At 41.8% G+C, this 19,376-nt stretch overlaps 1 non-coding gene across 1 annotated transcript; it reads left to right on the top strand.

Annotated features, from left to right (window-relative positions):
- The first annotated feature begins 703 nt into the window (after positions 1–703).
- LOC145583527 (small nucleolar RNA R71) lies at positions 704–810 on the top strand. The gene has a single exon (XR_014100168.1). It is a non-coding gene; the product is annotated as a small nucleolar RNA R71 (small nucleolar RNA).
- Positions 811–19,376: the final 18,566 nt, after the last annotated feature.

Raw genomic sequence — 19,376 nt, 5'->3', positions numbered from 1 at the left:
GAGAGAAGAAATTTTGGCTAGTTGGGAATCAACAACTTCACTGTGAGATTTGATCTCTTGAAATTGTTGAGTGAGAATTTGACGTTGTTGAAGAATTTGGGTTTGTGTGTGGTTGGGTGGGGATTGTTCTTCATACGCTTGAGGATTTTGGTCATGATGTTGATCTTGAAAGTTCCCCATTTGGATGGAAGGGTAAGAAAAATTTTGGGTTAGAGGATTGAAAAGAGGTTCATCTTGGAGGTAGGAGTTTTCTTGTTTTGGAGGTTGTTGAAGTTGTTGAGATTGAGCTTGGGGTACAAACTCTTCTTCCCTCAAAGTCAAAGCCTCACCTTGCTTGGGATTGAACTCTCTACAATACGATGCATCATGATCCGTCCCACCACAACAAGCACATGAGAAATCAATGATTTGTGACGGTTTTGAGCCCAAACCAACACTTGAGTTCAACTTGGAAAGACCTTCGTTCAAGAGCTCAACTATGTGCTTAAGTTGACCGACTTTCTCCAACTCATAAAGATCACTTTGCTTTCCTTGGGACCTTCTTTGACCTCCCCAAGAATAGCTAGTAGCCACCTCTTCAATTGTAGCTTCAACTTGTCTTTGAGGGATCTTAATCAATTGGCCACCGGCACTCGCATCTAGATTGGTTCTTGACATTGGCTCCAAGCCATCATAAAAGAATCTCATGAGCAAATTATGGTTGAATCCATGGTTAGGACATGCTCTAATCAAATCCTTAAACCTTTCCCATGCTTCCCCAAGAGTTTCATCCGGTTCTTGCTCAAAAGAAGCTATCTTCCTCCTCATTTTTGCGGTTTGCTAGTCGGAAATGAACCTCTTGAGAAAGGCCCTCGCAACATCTTTCCATGTGGTGAGAGAGTTGGGCTTCAAAAGCTTAAGCCATTTCTTTGCTCTTCCGGTGAGAGATTGCCAAAAGAGATGCATACGAATGTAATCTTGGCTCACTTCATTTGTTTGCATCATTGCACACAACTCAAGGAATCGTTCCAAATGCTCAATGGGGTCTTCACTTGCACTTCCGGAAAATTGCTCAACTTGTACCATCCTAGCATATTGCGGATGGATTGTGAAATTAGACTCGGTGGTTGGGAGAAGTATACCACTCGTGAGCTCATAGACTTCTGGATTTCCAAACTCCCTAAAAAGAAGGTCATCCTCTTGCCTTGCCATATCTCCCTTTGAATACAACAAAGCTAAGCACACGATTAGCAATGACAAGTAGGATTAAACAAGCAAAATTAAAAAAAAAAAAGAAAGCAAATAAAATGACTCTAACAATAGCAAAAATAGATGTTAAACAAGCCGCTTCCCCGGCAACGACACCAAAATTTGATCGGGGATTAAGTAGGTCGTTGGTCTACTAACCCTAATCAAATTAAATATTTATAACCTAAACTACCCTAATACAAGTATAGGGGTAAGTAAAGGGCCAAACCCAAAAGGAAGCATGCGAGCTAAACACCAAATTCGCTAAGCAAGAGTCAAGGAAAGGATAATTTTGTTGAATTTTTTTTGGATAAAAAGCACTAAAACTACGAATAAGCAAAGATAAAGATGAATAAAATCAAGAGAGAACAACGCTAGGGATACGGGGGTGTCAAGCATGATAAGAAAAGGGGGAATAATGATAGTTATCATGAAGAACATGCCAAAGAACACAAGATCCTACCTAAACAACTCATTCTCATGCAATAGTCTAGGCAAATCAATGAAAGAGGTCTATTCTAACTAGGATCATTCTCATGCATCCTATTAGACACAAGCAAATCAAGAGAATAAAGAAACACAATACACAAAACTCCATTTTAACAACTCATTCTCATGCAATCATTAAAATAGAGGTGATCTTAATCTAGTTCAAATCATTTTCATGCATTTAAACTAGAAGGCAATCAAATAAAGTGCAACAATAGTCTCAAGCCATTAAAAATCATGTCTTTCATCAATTTAAGGCATGTGTTCAATCCAACCATCATCATTCATCCAACATTCAACACATATTTTCCACCCCCTTCCCCTAGCTAAAAGATTAGCCTACAGAAAGGAGATTAAACATAATATCAATACTAGAAAAAAACTCAAGAAACTCAAAACAAAACATGATTAAAAACAATGAAAACAATAATAACTAGATGAACTAAAAAGATTAACAAAAATAAGCAACAATAAAGCAAATAAATAAAGCTAAAGGAAAGGATTAGAGATTACTAGAGAGAGGATTAATGAAAGATGAAAACTTGAAGGAATCGCTTGATTGAAAATTAAACTTGACCAAAATTAATTACTTGGAAGAAAATTGAGCAATAATCTACTTTATCTCTCTAAAAATTATCTAATCTAACCCTAAGAGAGAGAAGCTCTCCTAAACTAACTAAGAAAATAGCATAATAGATTTCCCCTTCCCTAATTACCCCAAAATGGGTATTTATAATAGAAGCTAAACAAAATAAAATAAAAAGAAATAAAAGTAATTAAAATAAATAAAAATAACAAAACCAAAAAATAAAAAGAAAAGAAAACCAAAAAACAACCCCAATTCCCCCAAAAATCACGAACTGAATCAGCCCTCCATTCTCTTCTCTTCGTGGTTCCCCTGATTCAATCGCCACCCATTCACGCATCATCCCAAACAACCATCATCATCGTTCATCAGCATCAACCAGCAATCAATCAAGACCGTTCAATTTTCATTAAAACTCGCGTGAGAAGCTCGTGATTGACCCTCATTTGTGCGCCCGCGAAGACGTCGCGCAGAGGTCGCGCAAACTTACTGCCTCGACTCTAAATTTGGACTCCAATTGTGTGCGCCTTCAGACAGGGCTGCGCGGCCGCGTGGTCTGGGTTGGGCGAATTTGGAGGTTCGATTGAAGTGGTTTTTCTGGTTGCTGTTGTTGCAATTGTTGCGGGTTGCTGCTGGTGGTTTCGATGCTTAATTGTTGCAGGTTGTTGTGTTGGTTGCGGTGTCTGATGGTGTTGCTTGTTTCTGTTGGTGTTGGTGGTTTGCGTAGGGTGAATTTGAGTGTGTGACTGGTGCGAATTTAGGAGCATAGGTTTTGCGGGTTGGTGTTAATTGAGGTCAGGTGGCTGAAATGGGTGATTGCGGTTATAGGTGGTGGTGATTGGAGGTGTTCTGGTGGTTCTTAGTGTGAGGTGAGAAGGGCCGCTGTGGGTGGTGATTTTGGTGGCGAAATGGGAGGTGAGGCTGGTAAGTGGTGCTGCTGCGTGTTGTTGCTGCAGTTAGTGTTGGTTTTAATGGTGTTGCGGGGTGAAGTTGCGGCTTGGCAGCAGGGGATTGGTGTGAGGTTGATGTGGTGGAGTGCGTGAGGGAGTTTGTTGCTATTGTTGTTGGTGTTGTGGGTTGGAGATGCGTGGGAGTTTAGTTTGGGTGCTGATGGTGGGAATGTGTGGTTTGTTGCTTGAGTGGTGTGAGGTGGAGGATAAGGAAGGGTGTGGTGAAGGTTAGGCTGGCAACAGGTTGGTTAGGGGCTTTGCAATTTGGCAAGGGAGTGAGGGAGCATTGTGCATTTGCCTCGAACCTCGGACCCCGAACACGATTTTAACTTGAAACCTGGACGCACCTACAACCAAAAACAAACACGAGGGAGAAACAGGACAAAGACTAAAATAATAAAATAAAATAGGAAAAATAAATTAAAATAAAATAAGATAAATAAAGTAAAATAAAATAAAATAAAATGCTAAAACAAAAGAAATAATAAAATAAAATGAAATAAAATAAAATAAAATAAAATAAAACAAACTAGAAACTAAAAGAAAATAAATAAAACGAGAGAAGCGGGAAATTATTAACTAAAACTACAAAAATAAACTAAAAAGTAATAAAAAGGGCAAAAATACTCAAAATAAATATAAAAGACGAGAATAATAAAATAATAGAAATAAAGGATAAAAAAGGTGAAATTATTGGAAAATAAGCCGGAATACGACTCAATAAACACCCTAAAAGTGACATAAAAGTCACTTATCATGGTCACACCACCGAAGTATGTCTCGCTCTCAAAAATCGTGTTCAAGACCTCATTGATTCAAGTCTCCTTCATGTTTCCCTCTTAGACGACAAGATTTCGTGACCTCTTTTTCTATTTCTTTTTTATTCCTTTCCCCAATAAGTCTAGCATAGGCACCGTTTTATTCTCCTTAGATTTATTTTGTAGGATCATTATTTCTTCCCCTCTTAATAAAATTAGCATTTATTTCCTTACATATGATCATCGCATTGCATTGCATTTAAAAAAAAAGAAAAAAAATCCATGTCAAACTGAGCACAAGGTATACCAATGATTTGAGGCACCCCTTGTAGCCACATCATATCACCTTTCACCCTTCAAATATGCAATCTTTTTTTGATAAACCACTTTGAGCCTCGTCTAACGATAGACCTTTCATTTTTCAACCCATATCTACCTAACCTTGGGATGGGATGGTGTGCAACTTATGCAATTTTCAATTTCATAAAAAGCTTGAGTGACTTCAAAAGGTTAAAATAGCAAAAAAGAAACAATAAAAGTGTACAAAATGGCAAGTTTTCAATGTCTTTGACATGAACATGTCTTTGATATGAACACGTCTCAGATTGAGTTTCTTATCGAGTGCTCGGTACCGTGCCAGAGAAACATGAATGCCAAGTGAGTAATAGACCGCATGATCGAGATTTCCCACACTTACCCATTTGAAAAAAATGATAAAGAAAAAAAAAAAAAGAGCAAAAAATATAAAAGAAAAGAGCTCAAAAGTGAGAAACCTAAAGGATAAAAATACAAAGATTCAAAAGCAAGGTTGCACACCTTGGGGGCTTACCTAGGGTGTTGAGCCTTTATCCCTTTCTTCTTCAAACCTTTAGCCTAACCACGTTACAATCCTTAAAATACCTCTTTGAGGTATACACATACTTGTGCGAGGTTCGGCTAGAGCTACGTTCGGCCTGATTCCTAACGGATACGTAGGCAACCTCACATTGGGGTGCGGCCGTAATAAACATACATTCATATTCACATTCACACACTCACACCATAATTGATCATATTAAGGGATCTCCTATGCTCATCCCTATTCATTTAGAGCTAGACTTGGGGGCTTGATCCCTACATTATTAGCTTACCGAGCCTAAGAGTCATCATCATTTAACTCTTCTCAAAATACTTTTTCCAAACACTTAGCCTTTGCAGCCTAACTGTAGTATCACTTTCACACACATCACCGATACATGACCAAATAGTCTTTCCCTTAGGAACCATTTTTCATGAAATCTTAACACAACGTTGGAGCATACTTTGACATAACAAAATCACTCATCACTCATCACTCATCATTGCATCACAAAGTATGAAGTACTTAGCCTCCGCGCCTAAGCTACCTAAATACTTTCATTATCAAGTCAACTAGGATAGTCTAAGATGTTACAATCCTTGTACTGTGAGAGACAACATTAACGGATTAAGCTCATTCAACATGCACCTTCAAAAACTTTACTTCGATTCTTTTTCGCGTCTTTCTTTTTCGAGAGAAAGTCGGTACCCTCCACAAAAATTACGGAAAATTTTTGCTTTTCACAATACAATGCACACACGGGTCATGAGTCACACGTGTCATTTCACTTCGAGTCGAGTCAACCTTGAGTCAATCACAGCGAGTCAAGTTTATATCTTGAGTCGTGTCAAGGCAATGAGTCAAGCGACATTAAACCTTAGGTCAAGCATAAAATAATTAAAGAAATTAGCCAAGCCCTATAGTCAAAGATAAATACAGGTGTATCCCAGCGGCATCAAGAGCAGAATAGGGAAGACCCTACTCCAGTGCCAAACGACAACATCTAGCGTCTGGCAGCAGATTTCAGCGCCTGGCGCTAGATCCCAGCGTCTGGCGACAGAGCCAAATTGCGGCGCCAGAGGCATTGTAGCGGCGACAGAATGCTCAACCACTCAGAGCAATCATTTCAACCTCTTTCAGAAATTTCGGGTTCCTTGGTACGCCAGTTAGCCCCTATAAGCAATTTGACATGATTAAGTAGTCGGCTTGATTACAATCGCAATGAGTGATCGACCTGACGAAAGATCGTCTCACTTAGCTTAAAGCGCCTAAACATTGGCTCATCGCAAGACACCGACATATTGGTTCATAAACAACAGAGACACCGACATAATGGTTCACAAGCAGCAAAAGCGCCGACGTACTAGCATAGCGGAAGCAAAGTTCAAGCGAGCTTTAAAGATCGACAAGCGTTGGTCTTCGGGAGTTTTCTTCGGAATATTATCGCAGCAAACATTCAAATATATCAAAGCTCTTTTGTTCAGAGACGCGTGGACATTTCTTTCAAAGCTCTTTTGTTCAGAGACGCGTGGACATTTCTTTCAAAGCTCTTTTGTTCAGAGACGCGTGGACATTTCTTTCAAAGCTCTTTGTTCAGAGACGCGTGGACATATCATCAAAGCTCTTTTGCTCAGAGACGCGTGGGCATATCATTCAAAGCTCTTTGTTTAGAGACGCGTGGACATATCATCAAAGCTCGTTTGCTCAAAGACGCGTGGGCATATCATTCAAAGCTCTTTGTTCAGAGACGCGTGGACATATCAAAAGCTCTTTTGTTCAGAGACGTGTGGACATTTCTTTCAAGCTCTTTTGTTCAGAGACGCGTGGGCATATCATTCAAAGCTCTTTTGTTCAGAGACGTGTGGACATTTCTTTCAAAGCTCTTTTGTTTAGAGACGCGTGGACATTTCTTTCAAGCTCTTTTGTTCAGAGACGCGTGGACATTTTTTTCAAAGCTCTTTTGTTCAGAGACGCGTAGACATTTCTTTCAAGCTCTTTTGTTCAGAGACACGTGGACATTTCTTTTCAAGCTCTTTTGTTCAGAGACGAGTGAACATCCCTCTAAAAAGTTCTTTTGCTCAGAGAAGCGTGGGCATCCTATCAAAGCTCTTTTGTTCAGAGACGAGTTAACATTCCTAAAAAGGAAGCTCTTTTGTTCAGAGACGAGTGAACATCAACGGCGACGAAGCACGACCACAACATCAACAACGGCAAGATGGCGTTCCCTAGTTTGTGGAAGGTCGTCAAAACAAAACACAACAAATCGGTTACTTTCAGAGACGTGTGCTCGACGGTGCAAGATACGCGTTTCTTAACTCTCTTATCTGTTTTAACTAACGCTAGTTTGCAGGTATCGGCGTTACAAGAGTGATTTGGGATCGCAGAACGTTCTGAATCATTCTCCGTCCCTATCGATACTTTGACTTTCGTTTTCGAAACTTGCGTTTCTCCAAACTCAGTCAAAGTGGGGGCTTCTGTAGACACCCAAATGTGTCTCCCCAAAACCAAAACCAGTGATGAATACCTTTTTCCGTCAAATGATAATCGAACAAGGTGAAAGTGTGAAAGGTCAGGTGTTGCGGTTAGTTTTATTAAAAATTCTTTCTTTCTGTTTTCGAAAAACAACTCTATTTTATGAAAACAGCCAATCCAGTTTAGTTTGGTCCAAAAAAAGGTCCAATAATAGTGTAGTTGGATGGGACTTGCAAAGAGCTTTCCAACGATATATTATAAGCCCAATTCCGATGAATAATGAGGACGTTATGGCCAAAATACTAAACTGGGCCCGGTTGATCTTTACATGCGGCCCGATGATCTAGGGGAGGGCCCAATGCTAATTATTATTCCTAAAGTTATTAGAATTAATGATAGTCTTCTAGAATTCTCTAGAAGGTTCTCTTAAGTCCTAATAGAATTAGAATTAATAATTATATTTTGATAAGTTTTACTTGGAATAAAATATTATTTTATGAAAAATACGATTTTAGTTTTCATACGGAATTTACGAGTCATTTTGATTGACAAGTGGACTCCGTATTTGAAAGCGCGTAGAAATCCAGGCTGTCGCCAAAGGACAGGCCTGTCGCTACGCGACAAGCCTTGTCGCCACGCGACAGACCTTGTCGCCAAGCGACAAGGTTGGTTTTGCGGCGACAGAGTGGAGTTTTATTCCTTATCAAATTCTACCTATTTTCGGATTGTTTTCTTTAAATAGGGTCTTGAACCTCCGTTTTTATTCATCCACAATCATCAATTATCTACAATCATATATTCTCTAAATGTTCTCATCTTTCTAGCTTTTCACAAACAAAATTCCGCATACACGAGTTCTAGACACACCTACCGAGTTCGAAGTTGCCTTCGCCCTAGACGTGAAAGGTTATAATTTCTGAGGGTTTGGTCCCAAATCCCTATTTCCATTATTTAATTTGATTGTTTGATTTTATATTTTCCTTGAATTTACTAACGCGTGTATTTTGTTATTAGAAAGAGGTACGAGACATCAAAGTATGTAATCTTATTGCTCTATTCTTGTGGAAAGCATGTTCAAATTTGTTTAATTCCTAGTATCATGTTAAGATGTCTTTATTGCTTTCTAGTATCATGTTTAGGGTGTTTCCTATGCTTTCTAATATCATATCAATATCATGTTAGGGCTAAAGCTTTGATTTTTATTGTTTAGTAACATGCTAGGGTTTGTTATTAATCTTGTTAGTATCATGCCTAGGATCTTGCTATTATTATGCTTTATTTTTAATATGATTATTTTAATCATGATGATTATTATTATGTTGCTTGATATTGATTATTTACTGTTATTGCTTGATCACGCCTTTTATGCATGTCTAAAGGGAATTTGTACTTGTAATCACGCTTAATAAGATAATTAATAATCTTGTTTAGGTTAATATGATTATAATTCAAGTGATCGCCAATAATATTTTGCTTGTGCATTAAATTCAACCAACATAGATAAACAGGTTTAGGGTTAACCTATTGATTGCATGTTAGTCAGAAAGCGCACATGAATACGAGAAGAATGAAGAAGAGGCCTATTTAGGGCATGTTCAATCTCTTTTAGGTTGGATTTGTACCTTCATCCCCGAACCCTATTTGGTTCAAGACCTTTTGGAGTTGACGATCTCATGGATCGTTAAGGGGTGTAATCTTCACCTTGTGAACGGTTTACAAGTTCCTAAAACTTGTTGGCGACTCTTTTGCTCTAGCTTCCTTCCCTTTGGACGCCACCATGCTTAAGTGTATGATCACAGTGGGGTTCAAGCTTGGGATAATGCTTGAAATATTCCTTATAGCGAGCTAGAGAATGATGAAGGGGTTGTTTTAACTTTAGGGTTTGAGGGATGAGAGAGCTTTAAGTTTTGGTATTTTGACACATTGGCAATTTTTGTAGTAGTACATAAGTCCTTTTTTTTTTGAAATTTTTTTAATTAGAAGTTTAATAAAATAAAGACTATTTATGTAAGAGAAGTGGTCTCTCTTTTTTTTAATTAAATAAAGAAAGACCATTTATTTAAGATAAGTGGTCTCTCCTTTTGTTTTTAATTAAATAAATAAATAAGTGAGACTATTTATTTAAGAGATGTGATCTCTACCCTTTTTTTTAAATAAATAAATAAGATAATTTATTTAAGAAAAGTGATCTCTCTTTTATTTTCATCTCCCTAAGATTGTACCTAAGAGACCATTTATTTGAAATATTGGGTCTTTTGAAACAAAGAGACCATTTATTTAATTGACAAGTCTCTTATTTATGGTCTCTTTGAGCATTTTTGTAGTAGTGAAAAAAAAACTTAAAAAGTTAAGTAAAAAACTTGAGTAAAGGGGAATTTACCTGCATCAGCAGCCTTTGGTTTTCGACAAAAGGGTCTAGTACCCTCGTCGACAGCTCAGGTGCGCTAGCAGCAGCTCCAGCAATCCATTACCTTGCCCTTTCCAACTCAGACATGTTGGAAGGGTTGCCGAAGTACCTCGTGGCCGAAGGACACCACACTTCGAGCGTACTCCTAGCGCGCTCGGGAACTGGAACCAAGGGGGCAGAACCAAACCCCATCTCAAAAGACTGGAAGGTCTTAAAGGAGTCAACAGTCGAGGAAGAGGGCACATTGTTGTTTGGCTGCTCTTTAGACTTCTTCTCCTCCTCGACCTCCTTCACGCCCTCTTCAGCAAAAACTTCAGGGATCTTCTCCAAGAACTTCCATCGGGAGTACCTTGTCTTTTGGAAAGGAAAATCCGAATCGAATGCTACTTGGGAGAGGGCTAAGACTCTTTGGCAACATAAGGATGTTGTCAAGACCTACGTAGATAACTTAACGGGGACGTTAGGCTCATTGGGTGGAGGAGGTTTGTCACAGTCAAAGACGGGGGCTAGTGCCTCTGCCGCTGATGTGGCCACAACCTCGCATCAGCCACATGGCAGGGCCATGCCTAGTCTCGAGTACGATCATACACCTAATGTGCTAGGTTTGCTTAAAAATCCTTTGGTCTGATCCCGTAAGGGCGAGGCACTCTAAGAAGGTCCTAGTAACCCCTCAACCACACCGTCGATGGGACCATGGGCACGAGAATGGCCTATGGGACCATTATTGTGTTTTTGTCATTTGGGTGTTCACTGGTATTAATTAACCAAATCAATATAAAGCTCTTTAACGGGTAGGTGCTCACTCATAGGTTGGTGACCAACCTTAGGTGGCTTCATGGCCAAGGGCCATGGGCGTAGCCTTGGACATAGGATTGCCTATGGGGGCTATGACACGATGGGATTTGGCTTAGGGGTTGGCTTGAGCTATGGCTCGGTCTGAATCGGTGCACCATGGTTGGAACATGATGGATAAGCATTGCGAGGCTCCGGGAGTCTAAGCATAATTTAGTGTGTGGTTGATATCTAAGGTGAGCCCTATTTATAGGGATCATGAGTAGGTAGTTACATGGCAGTTAGTTAGACGGCTTAGTGGAGAACGTGGGCTGACGGTTACCTCATATAGTGGGGATCATCGGGACGGTTACCATGGAGTGGTAACCGCTCTTAAGTTGAGAAGAATGGTGATGACATGGCATCCATCCCTTGAATTTAGGAGGGACTAGCTATGAGGAAGTGGGCGATTATATCAACCACCTACACAGCCCACTACTCCTATTTAAGGGGAAAGCGTGCTTGCAAGACGCCTGTACAAGGAAGCAATTACCTAGTACTGGGTAGTTACCATGTAGTGGGCGGTTAACAAAGTAGTGGGAAGTTATTCCTTTTAGGCTGGGATGTGGCCAACCCTTGAGTAGTATAAATAGAGGACTTGCCCCATTCGTTTGGCATTCACTCATTCGGACTCTTTGCCTTGTATTGTACTCTCGTTCTCAAAGTAATAATAAGTAATCTTATGTTTGCCTTCGTAATTGATTGTCTTTCTTTGGTTATCGTAGTAGGCTGGTCTAGACTTGGTCTAGGCGCCATCACGGGAACCTCCTTGGTCCTTAACTTAGAAAAAAAAAGTTAGTCCTTAAATTTCCCGTGACAACTTGGTCCGACTTGCCGGAAAGGCAAGCTTTACTCTAAGCTGCGCAATAAGATGACACCTCTTCTTCGTTCGGGAAAACCGACATGGTCAGTCGCAAATCCTACAGCTAGGAAGTTGACCTTCACTAGGGATATTCCTGAAGGTGTGTCGGTCAAAGCCATTGATGCGAAGCCGCTTCGTGCCATTGCTGGTGAGCCGAGTTGTTGTGTGCCCCCTCTGAGGGCAAGCACCACTCAGCCCATGAAGGAGCTAGAAGATCTCCTCGATAAGGATCCCTTGTATGCCAGAGTAATGACTTACTTGGGAGATGTGGCTGGTAAGGTGTTGTACTTAAGTGACCCGTGGTTGTCCCTCAACCAATTGAAATCCTTTGTGAAGGAGAATCGTCAGAGACTCTGGTTTAATCTTCAGGATCCTTGGTCCTCTTGGTGGGACCAAGTTAAGGCGGGAGATGTTCTCTATGGATGACCATCAAGTGGAAGTCATGGAGAAATGGTGTAGCCGAGTGTGGGATGTTAGCATCAACTTCATCTCCCACGTTCCCTCCCCAAAGCTGGAAGTAGCCTCTGTTACTAACTTTGTACATTGCAATGCTATCATTTCTAATGCAGGTGGGTGGATCGAGGATCCACCAGGTAAACAAGGAGAATGTGGTGCCAAAGGAAATGTCCAAGAAATTGGAGCAGGCGTCCAATCTCATCATGATGGCAACCAAGGTAGTGAAAGTGGTCAACCTAGATGACTCTGAGGATGAGGGAGTGGACAACACTCCAGGCAGGACCAAGGGATCTCCTACTTGGAAGGGGTACTGTTTAAGTGATGAAGAAGGGAACATGGTGATTCCGTCACCAGAGTACAACCCATAACCCCGGAGTATGCTAAACTCAAGCCGGAGTTTGGTCCCTTTGACCCTTGAGGCTAAAGAATATCCTTTGTGAGGAATCTATCTATCCATATTTGATGTTTCTTGTTATGTTGTCTTTTCATTTTAGTTTGATTTCCGTTTACTTTATATGTATGTACGCACAATGTAGAGTACAATATTAATGAAAAGAATGTTACTTTCGGTTTGTTACATTGCTTATTTTCATGGTCATGATGTGTTATGCGATGACTCACTAGCTTAATCGAGGGATAGATTTAAGCCGGATGTGTGCTCTAGGTGCCACTCCACTCTATAAAATCTGACTTGAAACCACGCAAGTGTAATGATGCGGGGTGTGAGTAATAGGTCCTTAAAAGCAACAAGGTCCTTTGCGAATTACACATAAAAACTTTGAGAATTCCAACTGGAATGGGGACACCCTACAAAGGTTGGCAGTTAAGGTAGGGGTTACGCCCCATTCTTGAAGTGATGAGTGGGGATGTCGAAGGAACGATGCTGATAAGGCAAGACCCTTCTCGATGCAACCCACTTACGAAGTTCTTTAACTTTACAAACTTAGCTTGAAGAGGTGAGCAAGCTAAGGAAAGCAATGCAAGTCCCAAGCGGTTGGGCACATGGTCGTTGAGTGCCATGATGATCCGAATGTCAAAGTTCTGGGTTAAACTCTGGGAACCTCTTGGGTTAGAGGGGGATGGCGTTAAGCATCCTAGCAACTGGGGTGTTGCACCCATGCTAGATTAGTAATCCAGGGCAGAGAGAGTGACTCTACGGCCGGATATTGCGGATTACCTTTGAAAAAGGTTTGGTATGGCGAAACCATGGATAAGCAATGGAGCATGGCCAAGTGGTGTTATTGCCTTGCTTAAGGACTATGCATAATGGTGAATGGGTGCCAAGAATGATGTTTTTGTGGCCACAGATACATTATCTTTGCACAAAAGAGTCTGGATCAAAGGTGAAAGATCCTTAAACGACCTTGGAGGGGTTAGTGATACCTCGTTTGAGTCTATGGCTAACCAATGAAGCAAGCAAAGCAGCTTGCGCACTCAATGCAAAGTTGATAGCATTGAGGTGAACAAGGTTCAAAACCTTCAAATGATGCTATGTGAATGACCTTTGATCAGGTAAGGATGAATCCTTGATTGCTCAAACTTAACTGACTATTAGAGTCGAACAGTTGTGGAGTGCCACAAACGTTGCTAGGGGACAACACCATCATTGATGCTATGCAAATCGCCTTGGAAATATGCTCTATGCGTGGGTGATTTGGGATGTCGAGAGAGTGGCCTTGATTATGATCGCCCAACACTCGGATGCTAATCAATGAACGTTGCTATGATCAGATGGAACGTTCGAGTTATATTCTATAAAGTTTGAAAAATTAAGGGATCTTACGTCCATAGGCATTACCATAACTAGGAGGTTAAGGTTGAAGGACAAGTTCGGAGCATGTTCACAAGTGTGGTGGAGTAAGGTGGGACCTTGCTCCTATTACTTCTCATGGAAAGATGAGAACTGTTGAGTGAAGCCAACAAAGAAGTGATACCATGGTAAAGAATTTACTTAAAGAATGAGTCGGTCTATGGACCAGCGATCAATGCGATTGATTGCGAGGCGATTAGGGAGCAATGACGATTGCTGTCAACAAAGTCGAGGTTAGCAAAAGGCTAACAAAAGTCTTGGTGATAGAGCTTGCATGTGGATCCCCGAGCACATGAGCACTTCCAAGTGAGTGAGTGGCAAGGGTATTCTATCACTCTATCCCATTGAGGTGTGAACCCGAGCGAGGGGTGACCTTTGGAAGAGATGCAAATCATCTTGTAAGAAGCTCCGTGGGGGAACAACCCTATGATAATTCCTTCATAGAAGATGAAGGCAAGTCCAAGGAGTCCTATGATGGCTTTAAAAGGGAATATTGGACAAGGGTTATTTAACGGACCTATGATGTTGCCTAGTACACGTTGGTGCTACGAGGTAGCCCAACCGGGTGTCAATGAGGTAAGCCGTATGAGACACGTCTATTTCCGAGTGAGAGAAATTCATGATCTAAGGAATGATACTAGAGAGTATCGTCAAGGTAAATTTGGTGGCTAGCAACATCCTACCAATGAGAACAAGGCAAAGTCCGCATTAAGGGAAGACGCTTGTGCTCGGAGAGCATAGATCGTGCGACAATCTACCTTCTTAATCTTTGACGAGAATGTCAAGCTCTTTTGGTGCGGGAGGTTTGTCACAGTCACTTTTGGGTCGACCTAGGAAAGGTCGTCGAACTCCTCGCATCAGCGCGCAAGGCTTTCGGGATCCTACTTGCCCACACGAGCAAGTGCGTGCTCGATTCGGGAAGAACGAGCCAAGTGAGGCTAGAATAGCTCACTATCATGTCTAAGGCTTGTGAGGTTATCAGGGATAACTCCCAAGTGCTTAGGCCATGGTGCTAGCAAAGGCTTGGTTAGCTAGAGCTTGGGCCTATGGCTAGCACGCGCTCGCACGCATTTAAAGATCCTCGGAGTGTTTGGATGAGAAAAACTCCATAACAACCTTTGATAATTATTGAGGGGACTTATTAGGACCCTAATAGATCATACATGGCCAAGGTTGGGTTCAAAGATCGGGCTTGAGACCCAATTATTATGTTACTGTCAGTTGGATGTTCACTAGTACTTCATGGCCAGATCAAAATAAAGCTCTTTAGGGGGCGAGTGCTTACTCAAGGGTCAATGGCTGACTTGAGGGTGGCCTTAGGGCTAGGGGCCTTTGGCATAGTCTTGGACATAGGATGGCCTTTGGGGATTATAGCACACTTGGATGGCTGTGATGGACACTCGATAGGACTAACCGACTCGGTAGTCCCGACTAGGGCAGGTGCGGGGCGACTAACAAGGGCTTAGTGCTTAGTACAGGCATGCTAGCTAAGCGGTGCGTGGTTTGGCTAAAGGATGCTCTTGGGATCATGTGAAGGTGTCTCTATGTTCCACTACTATATTGGAGACCTTAGTGGCTCCAGCATGGAGGAACAAGTGCGGACCGGGCCAACGATGACCATGGTTCATTCGAGGAAACCATGGGCTTGCGTGGCTATGTGATCGATGCAGAGAAAAAGCGTTGGCTTGTAGATTGGTCTTACCAAAGCTTCCCTTAGTGGACTATTTATAGTAGGAATTCCTTGACGATTATGCTTAGTTATCGTGGATGCATGCGGTTGCCTTGGATCTAAGGATTGGCTAAGTAGTGGGGCTAGTGGGTGGTTGAGGTAACCACCCACGTTGTACCACTCTCCCTAAATTATCGGGACGGTTATGCTAAGATGGCACATAGCTAAGTGTGGTTTCTAAAATATAGGACCATTATGTTAGTGGGTTGACTAACGGTTATCTTGACTAGGACTTTAACGGTGACCAAGCCTATCTGTTGTTTGTTCCTTATCGTAGTCAGTGCCTAATGTTTTCCTTGGAATCTTCTCATTTTCTTCCTCGGGCTTGTCTTCCTCAAGCTGAGGTCTCTTTCCAAGGATTGGGCATCTTGAAACTCCCCCGGATTAATGACAACTCTTTTTCTCCTAATCAGCCCCGCCATTTCCTTTTCTTCCTCATCTAATGAAGAAGAGTCCTCTTCTGACGGTCCTTTCTTATTTCCTTTCTCCTCGTCCTGCAACAGAAGGAAATAGGGGGGCAAGGAGCAATATGAGCAACAAAAAAAAAAAAAAAAAAAAAAAAAAAAAAAAGCAATAGCAACATCTCCAGCGAGGGAAGAAAAAGTGGAAAAAATTCTAAGGCAAAGTCTAGAGGACTTACTGAAGTCTTCAGCAAACGAGTGTCTTCAACTTCACCGTCTTCTTCCTCGACTTCCTTCTCTTCTGCTTTAAATTCAAGAACAGTAGTAAAAGGTTCAACAGTAGCAAAAGCCTCAGCAAGACAACAGCTGATTCGGCTAGCTTGTTCTAGGGGTCCTAGAAGGAAGAACAGATCTTGCTTCTTCTACCAAGCCTTCTGCGCCGTGTATTCGGCAGCACTGACTATGGTGAGTCTAGTAGAACGCAAGGCAATGGGCCACTCTGAAGATCCAAGGATTGTAGGGGCGTTGTTGGTCACGTGCCTAGCAGCGTTAATTCCAAGCTTGTTATATTCAATCCCGAAATTCCCTTCAGTCAACGCTGAAAAACCAAAGCCCAAGGGTTAGTCAACAAAAAAAGGACAAGCAATAAAATAAAAAAGAAAGGAAATAAAAGTATTCGGCCCCAGCTAAACTCCTTACCCCCTAGGAACTTTCGGCTAAGGCTGACAACAGCAAGCATCTTCTCTTGGAAGATGTACTGGTAACAGGGCAACCAAGTCTCGGGCACTTGAGCAGCCATGCCCGATCCCCGAGGATTTGCCTTCTTGCCGAAGAGGGTCAACAACCTCTTCTCAGCTTTGCTGAGCACCTTGGGATCAGGGCCAATTTTCTTCATCTCGGGGTCCGGCTTACTCAAGTACCATGGCCCACCAAAGAATTTTGGATGGATTTCCTCATAGGGCGCCCGAACCCAGATCCATTGGCCTCGCCATTCTTTATCTGAAGTTTCATTCGGCCGGGAGGTGAGATGTCCTCGGATGGTCTAAATTCGTCACCAACCAGGACCATGCTCCGTGTTAGACTGAATTTTTGGCATCAGCTTATGAAGCTTCCGAAAAAAGTAAATGCTCGGCTCTAGACCATAAAAAAGGCAAGTCCAAAGATAGGTCATCATTCTTCGGATACTACCAGGGATAAGCTGGCATAAAGAAATGTTGTATGCATTCCACACCTGAATAACGAAGGGATGTGGAGGAAACCCAAGTCCACCGTGCAGCTGCCGCGTGTACACCCCGATGTACCCAGGCTGAGGGCGATGAATTCTATCTTCGGCGGTGGGCATTTGGCACCAATATCCATCCATCTCAAGAATACCATAAAAAATCTCGATTTTCTCGGCAAACCGATAAGCAGCTTTCTCTACCCACCAAGAGTATGGACAGGTAGTCATCAACCTGCTATTGGCGCGGACATCACTCCACTCACTTGCTCCAGGGGGCAAGTCCTAAGGTTCGGTTGCCGAAGGCTCGGCTCGGCTCAAAGTGCTAGCCCCTTCCGAACCTCGAGGCGGCACTGACGATAGGGGTACTGCTGGAATTGGTTCCGAAGCCGCCCTTCTTGAAGAAGATTCCCCCCTCTCCATCTGGCAAGGATTACGGCCAGTCAACGGCGGCATTGACTCCAACGGCTGCCAGCGCTGAAGGACTGGATGAAGAGCTTCTCTTTCCTCGTTAGGGTTCATTGGCCTCTTCCCTCGAGCTTGAGCCATTTTCGTTGCCGGAAATTCAGGAAAATCGGAAAAAAAAGGGGGGGAAGTACTCGAAAAAGAAAGGGTACACTAGAAATCAAACAAAACCGAAGAAATTTCGGAGAAAATTACCCTTATCAGAAGCGAAATTCGCCGATCTACAGGTTCGGAGCAACGAATTTTTGTTTCGGGGTCCAAATCTCAAAGAATGAGCAGGAAATGGAAATCGGAAATCGGTTAACAGTGGGGTTTCGAGGAGAGTGAATTTGGTTAGGTAAAGAAATAAGGAGAGAAGGTGGGATGAGTGGCTTAAATCTTTTCAAAAATGGAATTTTGGGAGTCTGCGCCACTAAAACCCCCACTAACTCCACTTCAATGCAACCATTAAACACACTTCTAATTAACTACCCACTAAACCTTCCAACTTCCTTAATTATTCTCTAATTAGCCGTTATTACACTAATAACTGCCAAATTCGAAAAATTAATTAAATCATTTACTTCCCTCCATTTTGCAAGTGAAAACCCGACCTGTTGTGCTTCCGAATCGGGTCTGGGGGCAAGTTGTTTGGATCCAATTTACTCCAGTTGGACCGGTCCAAAATGATTCAATTATCACGCTCATGGCAAAGGTTCAACTCTCCCAAGTCATGCCAAGTCAGTCAAAGGCCCGATCAACGTTGCAAGCCCATTTGACCTCAAGGCCCATTTCTCCTATTTCAGCAAAGGTATAAAAGCCATCATTTCCCTCTCTTTATATTCATGCACAAAAAGGCTCAAGCAATTAATACTCTTGCATAGGTTTCTCTCTCTAAACACTGTCCTGACTTTGGCATCCGAGGTGCTTTCCTCGGCACGACCTCCGAGGCCAGTTTACGTGTGTTTGCTGTGCAAGAAATCCTCGGTCCAACCATCGCTTGGACCGAGATCAGTCTTCAACCCACAGTAAGGACCTCATCCGAAGGTCCCATTGTTTTCACCCGAAATAATGATTTTTTTTTCCTTACACGTGTTATACATATCCTCCACATGTCAGGGTGTGCGTTCCATGCATGTAGCGCACCTGCCATGCCCTCTCTGGCATGTGCAATGCACACAACTAGAGAAGTTCAGGTGTAAACTGCACTCTTGATGTTAGAGTTAAACTGCAATACTAACATCTTATAAAAGTATGTTATTGGTGCATGAAGCTTTATTTTCCTTGTATTGTAAACGAATAAATAATATGGCCTAAGTTTTTGGAACTTTCATTAAATAGTTAAATTTTATATTATAGCTATTCATAAGTTTTCACATTATCCATGCACCTTTACCATTCGGCTTTACTGGGTAACATAACGCTGCCTTAACTGAAACATAGCTCAATGTTAAAACACAGCTAATTGACAGAATCACATAGTAAACACTAAAAAACTAAGTTTAAACAATCAGAACACTAAAACATCAATCTACTGTAAACTCCTGTATGACTCTGAGCTTGCTTGGGAATAAGCTTCTTAATTCTATTTCTCAGTCCAAAGTGAGTGTAAAAAAAGGTCTAGCTTGCCTTGCTCCTTCAGAGTTCAGTGTACACGTCAGCTGCGTTGCCATTGGAACTTCAGCTGACCAAAAAGCGTCATTCTGCTCATAAAAGATCACGTAAAAATATACAGCTACATGCCTACAGCCCTACAGCAGTAAAATAACTTTCCTTCTGAATTGGGACTCTTTCATTCACCTGCTTACTGCATTTCCTTCCTTTTCCTTTCAGATTTTAGCTTGTATAATCATCCTTCAACAGGGAAAAAAAGAATATATGAAGAAAGACAACATTT

Source organism: Chenopodium album, chromosome 15 (genome assembly GCF_948465745.1).
Source record: "Chenopodium album chromosome 15, dcCheAlbu1.1, whole genome shotgun sequence".
In the NCBI taxonomy this organism is placed as follows: domain Eukaryota; kingdom Viridiplantae; phylum Streptophyta; class Magnoliopsida; order Caryophyllales; family Amaranthaceae; genus Chenopodium; species Chenopodium album.
This window is presented reverse-complemented; position numbering and strand designations above follow the sequence as displayed.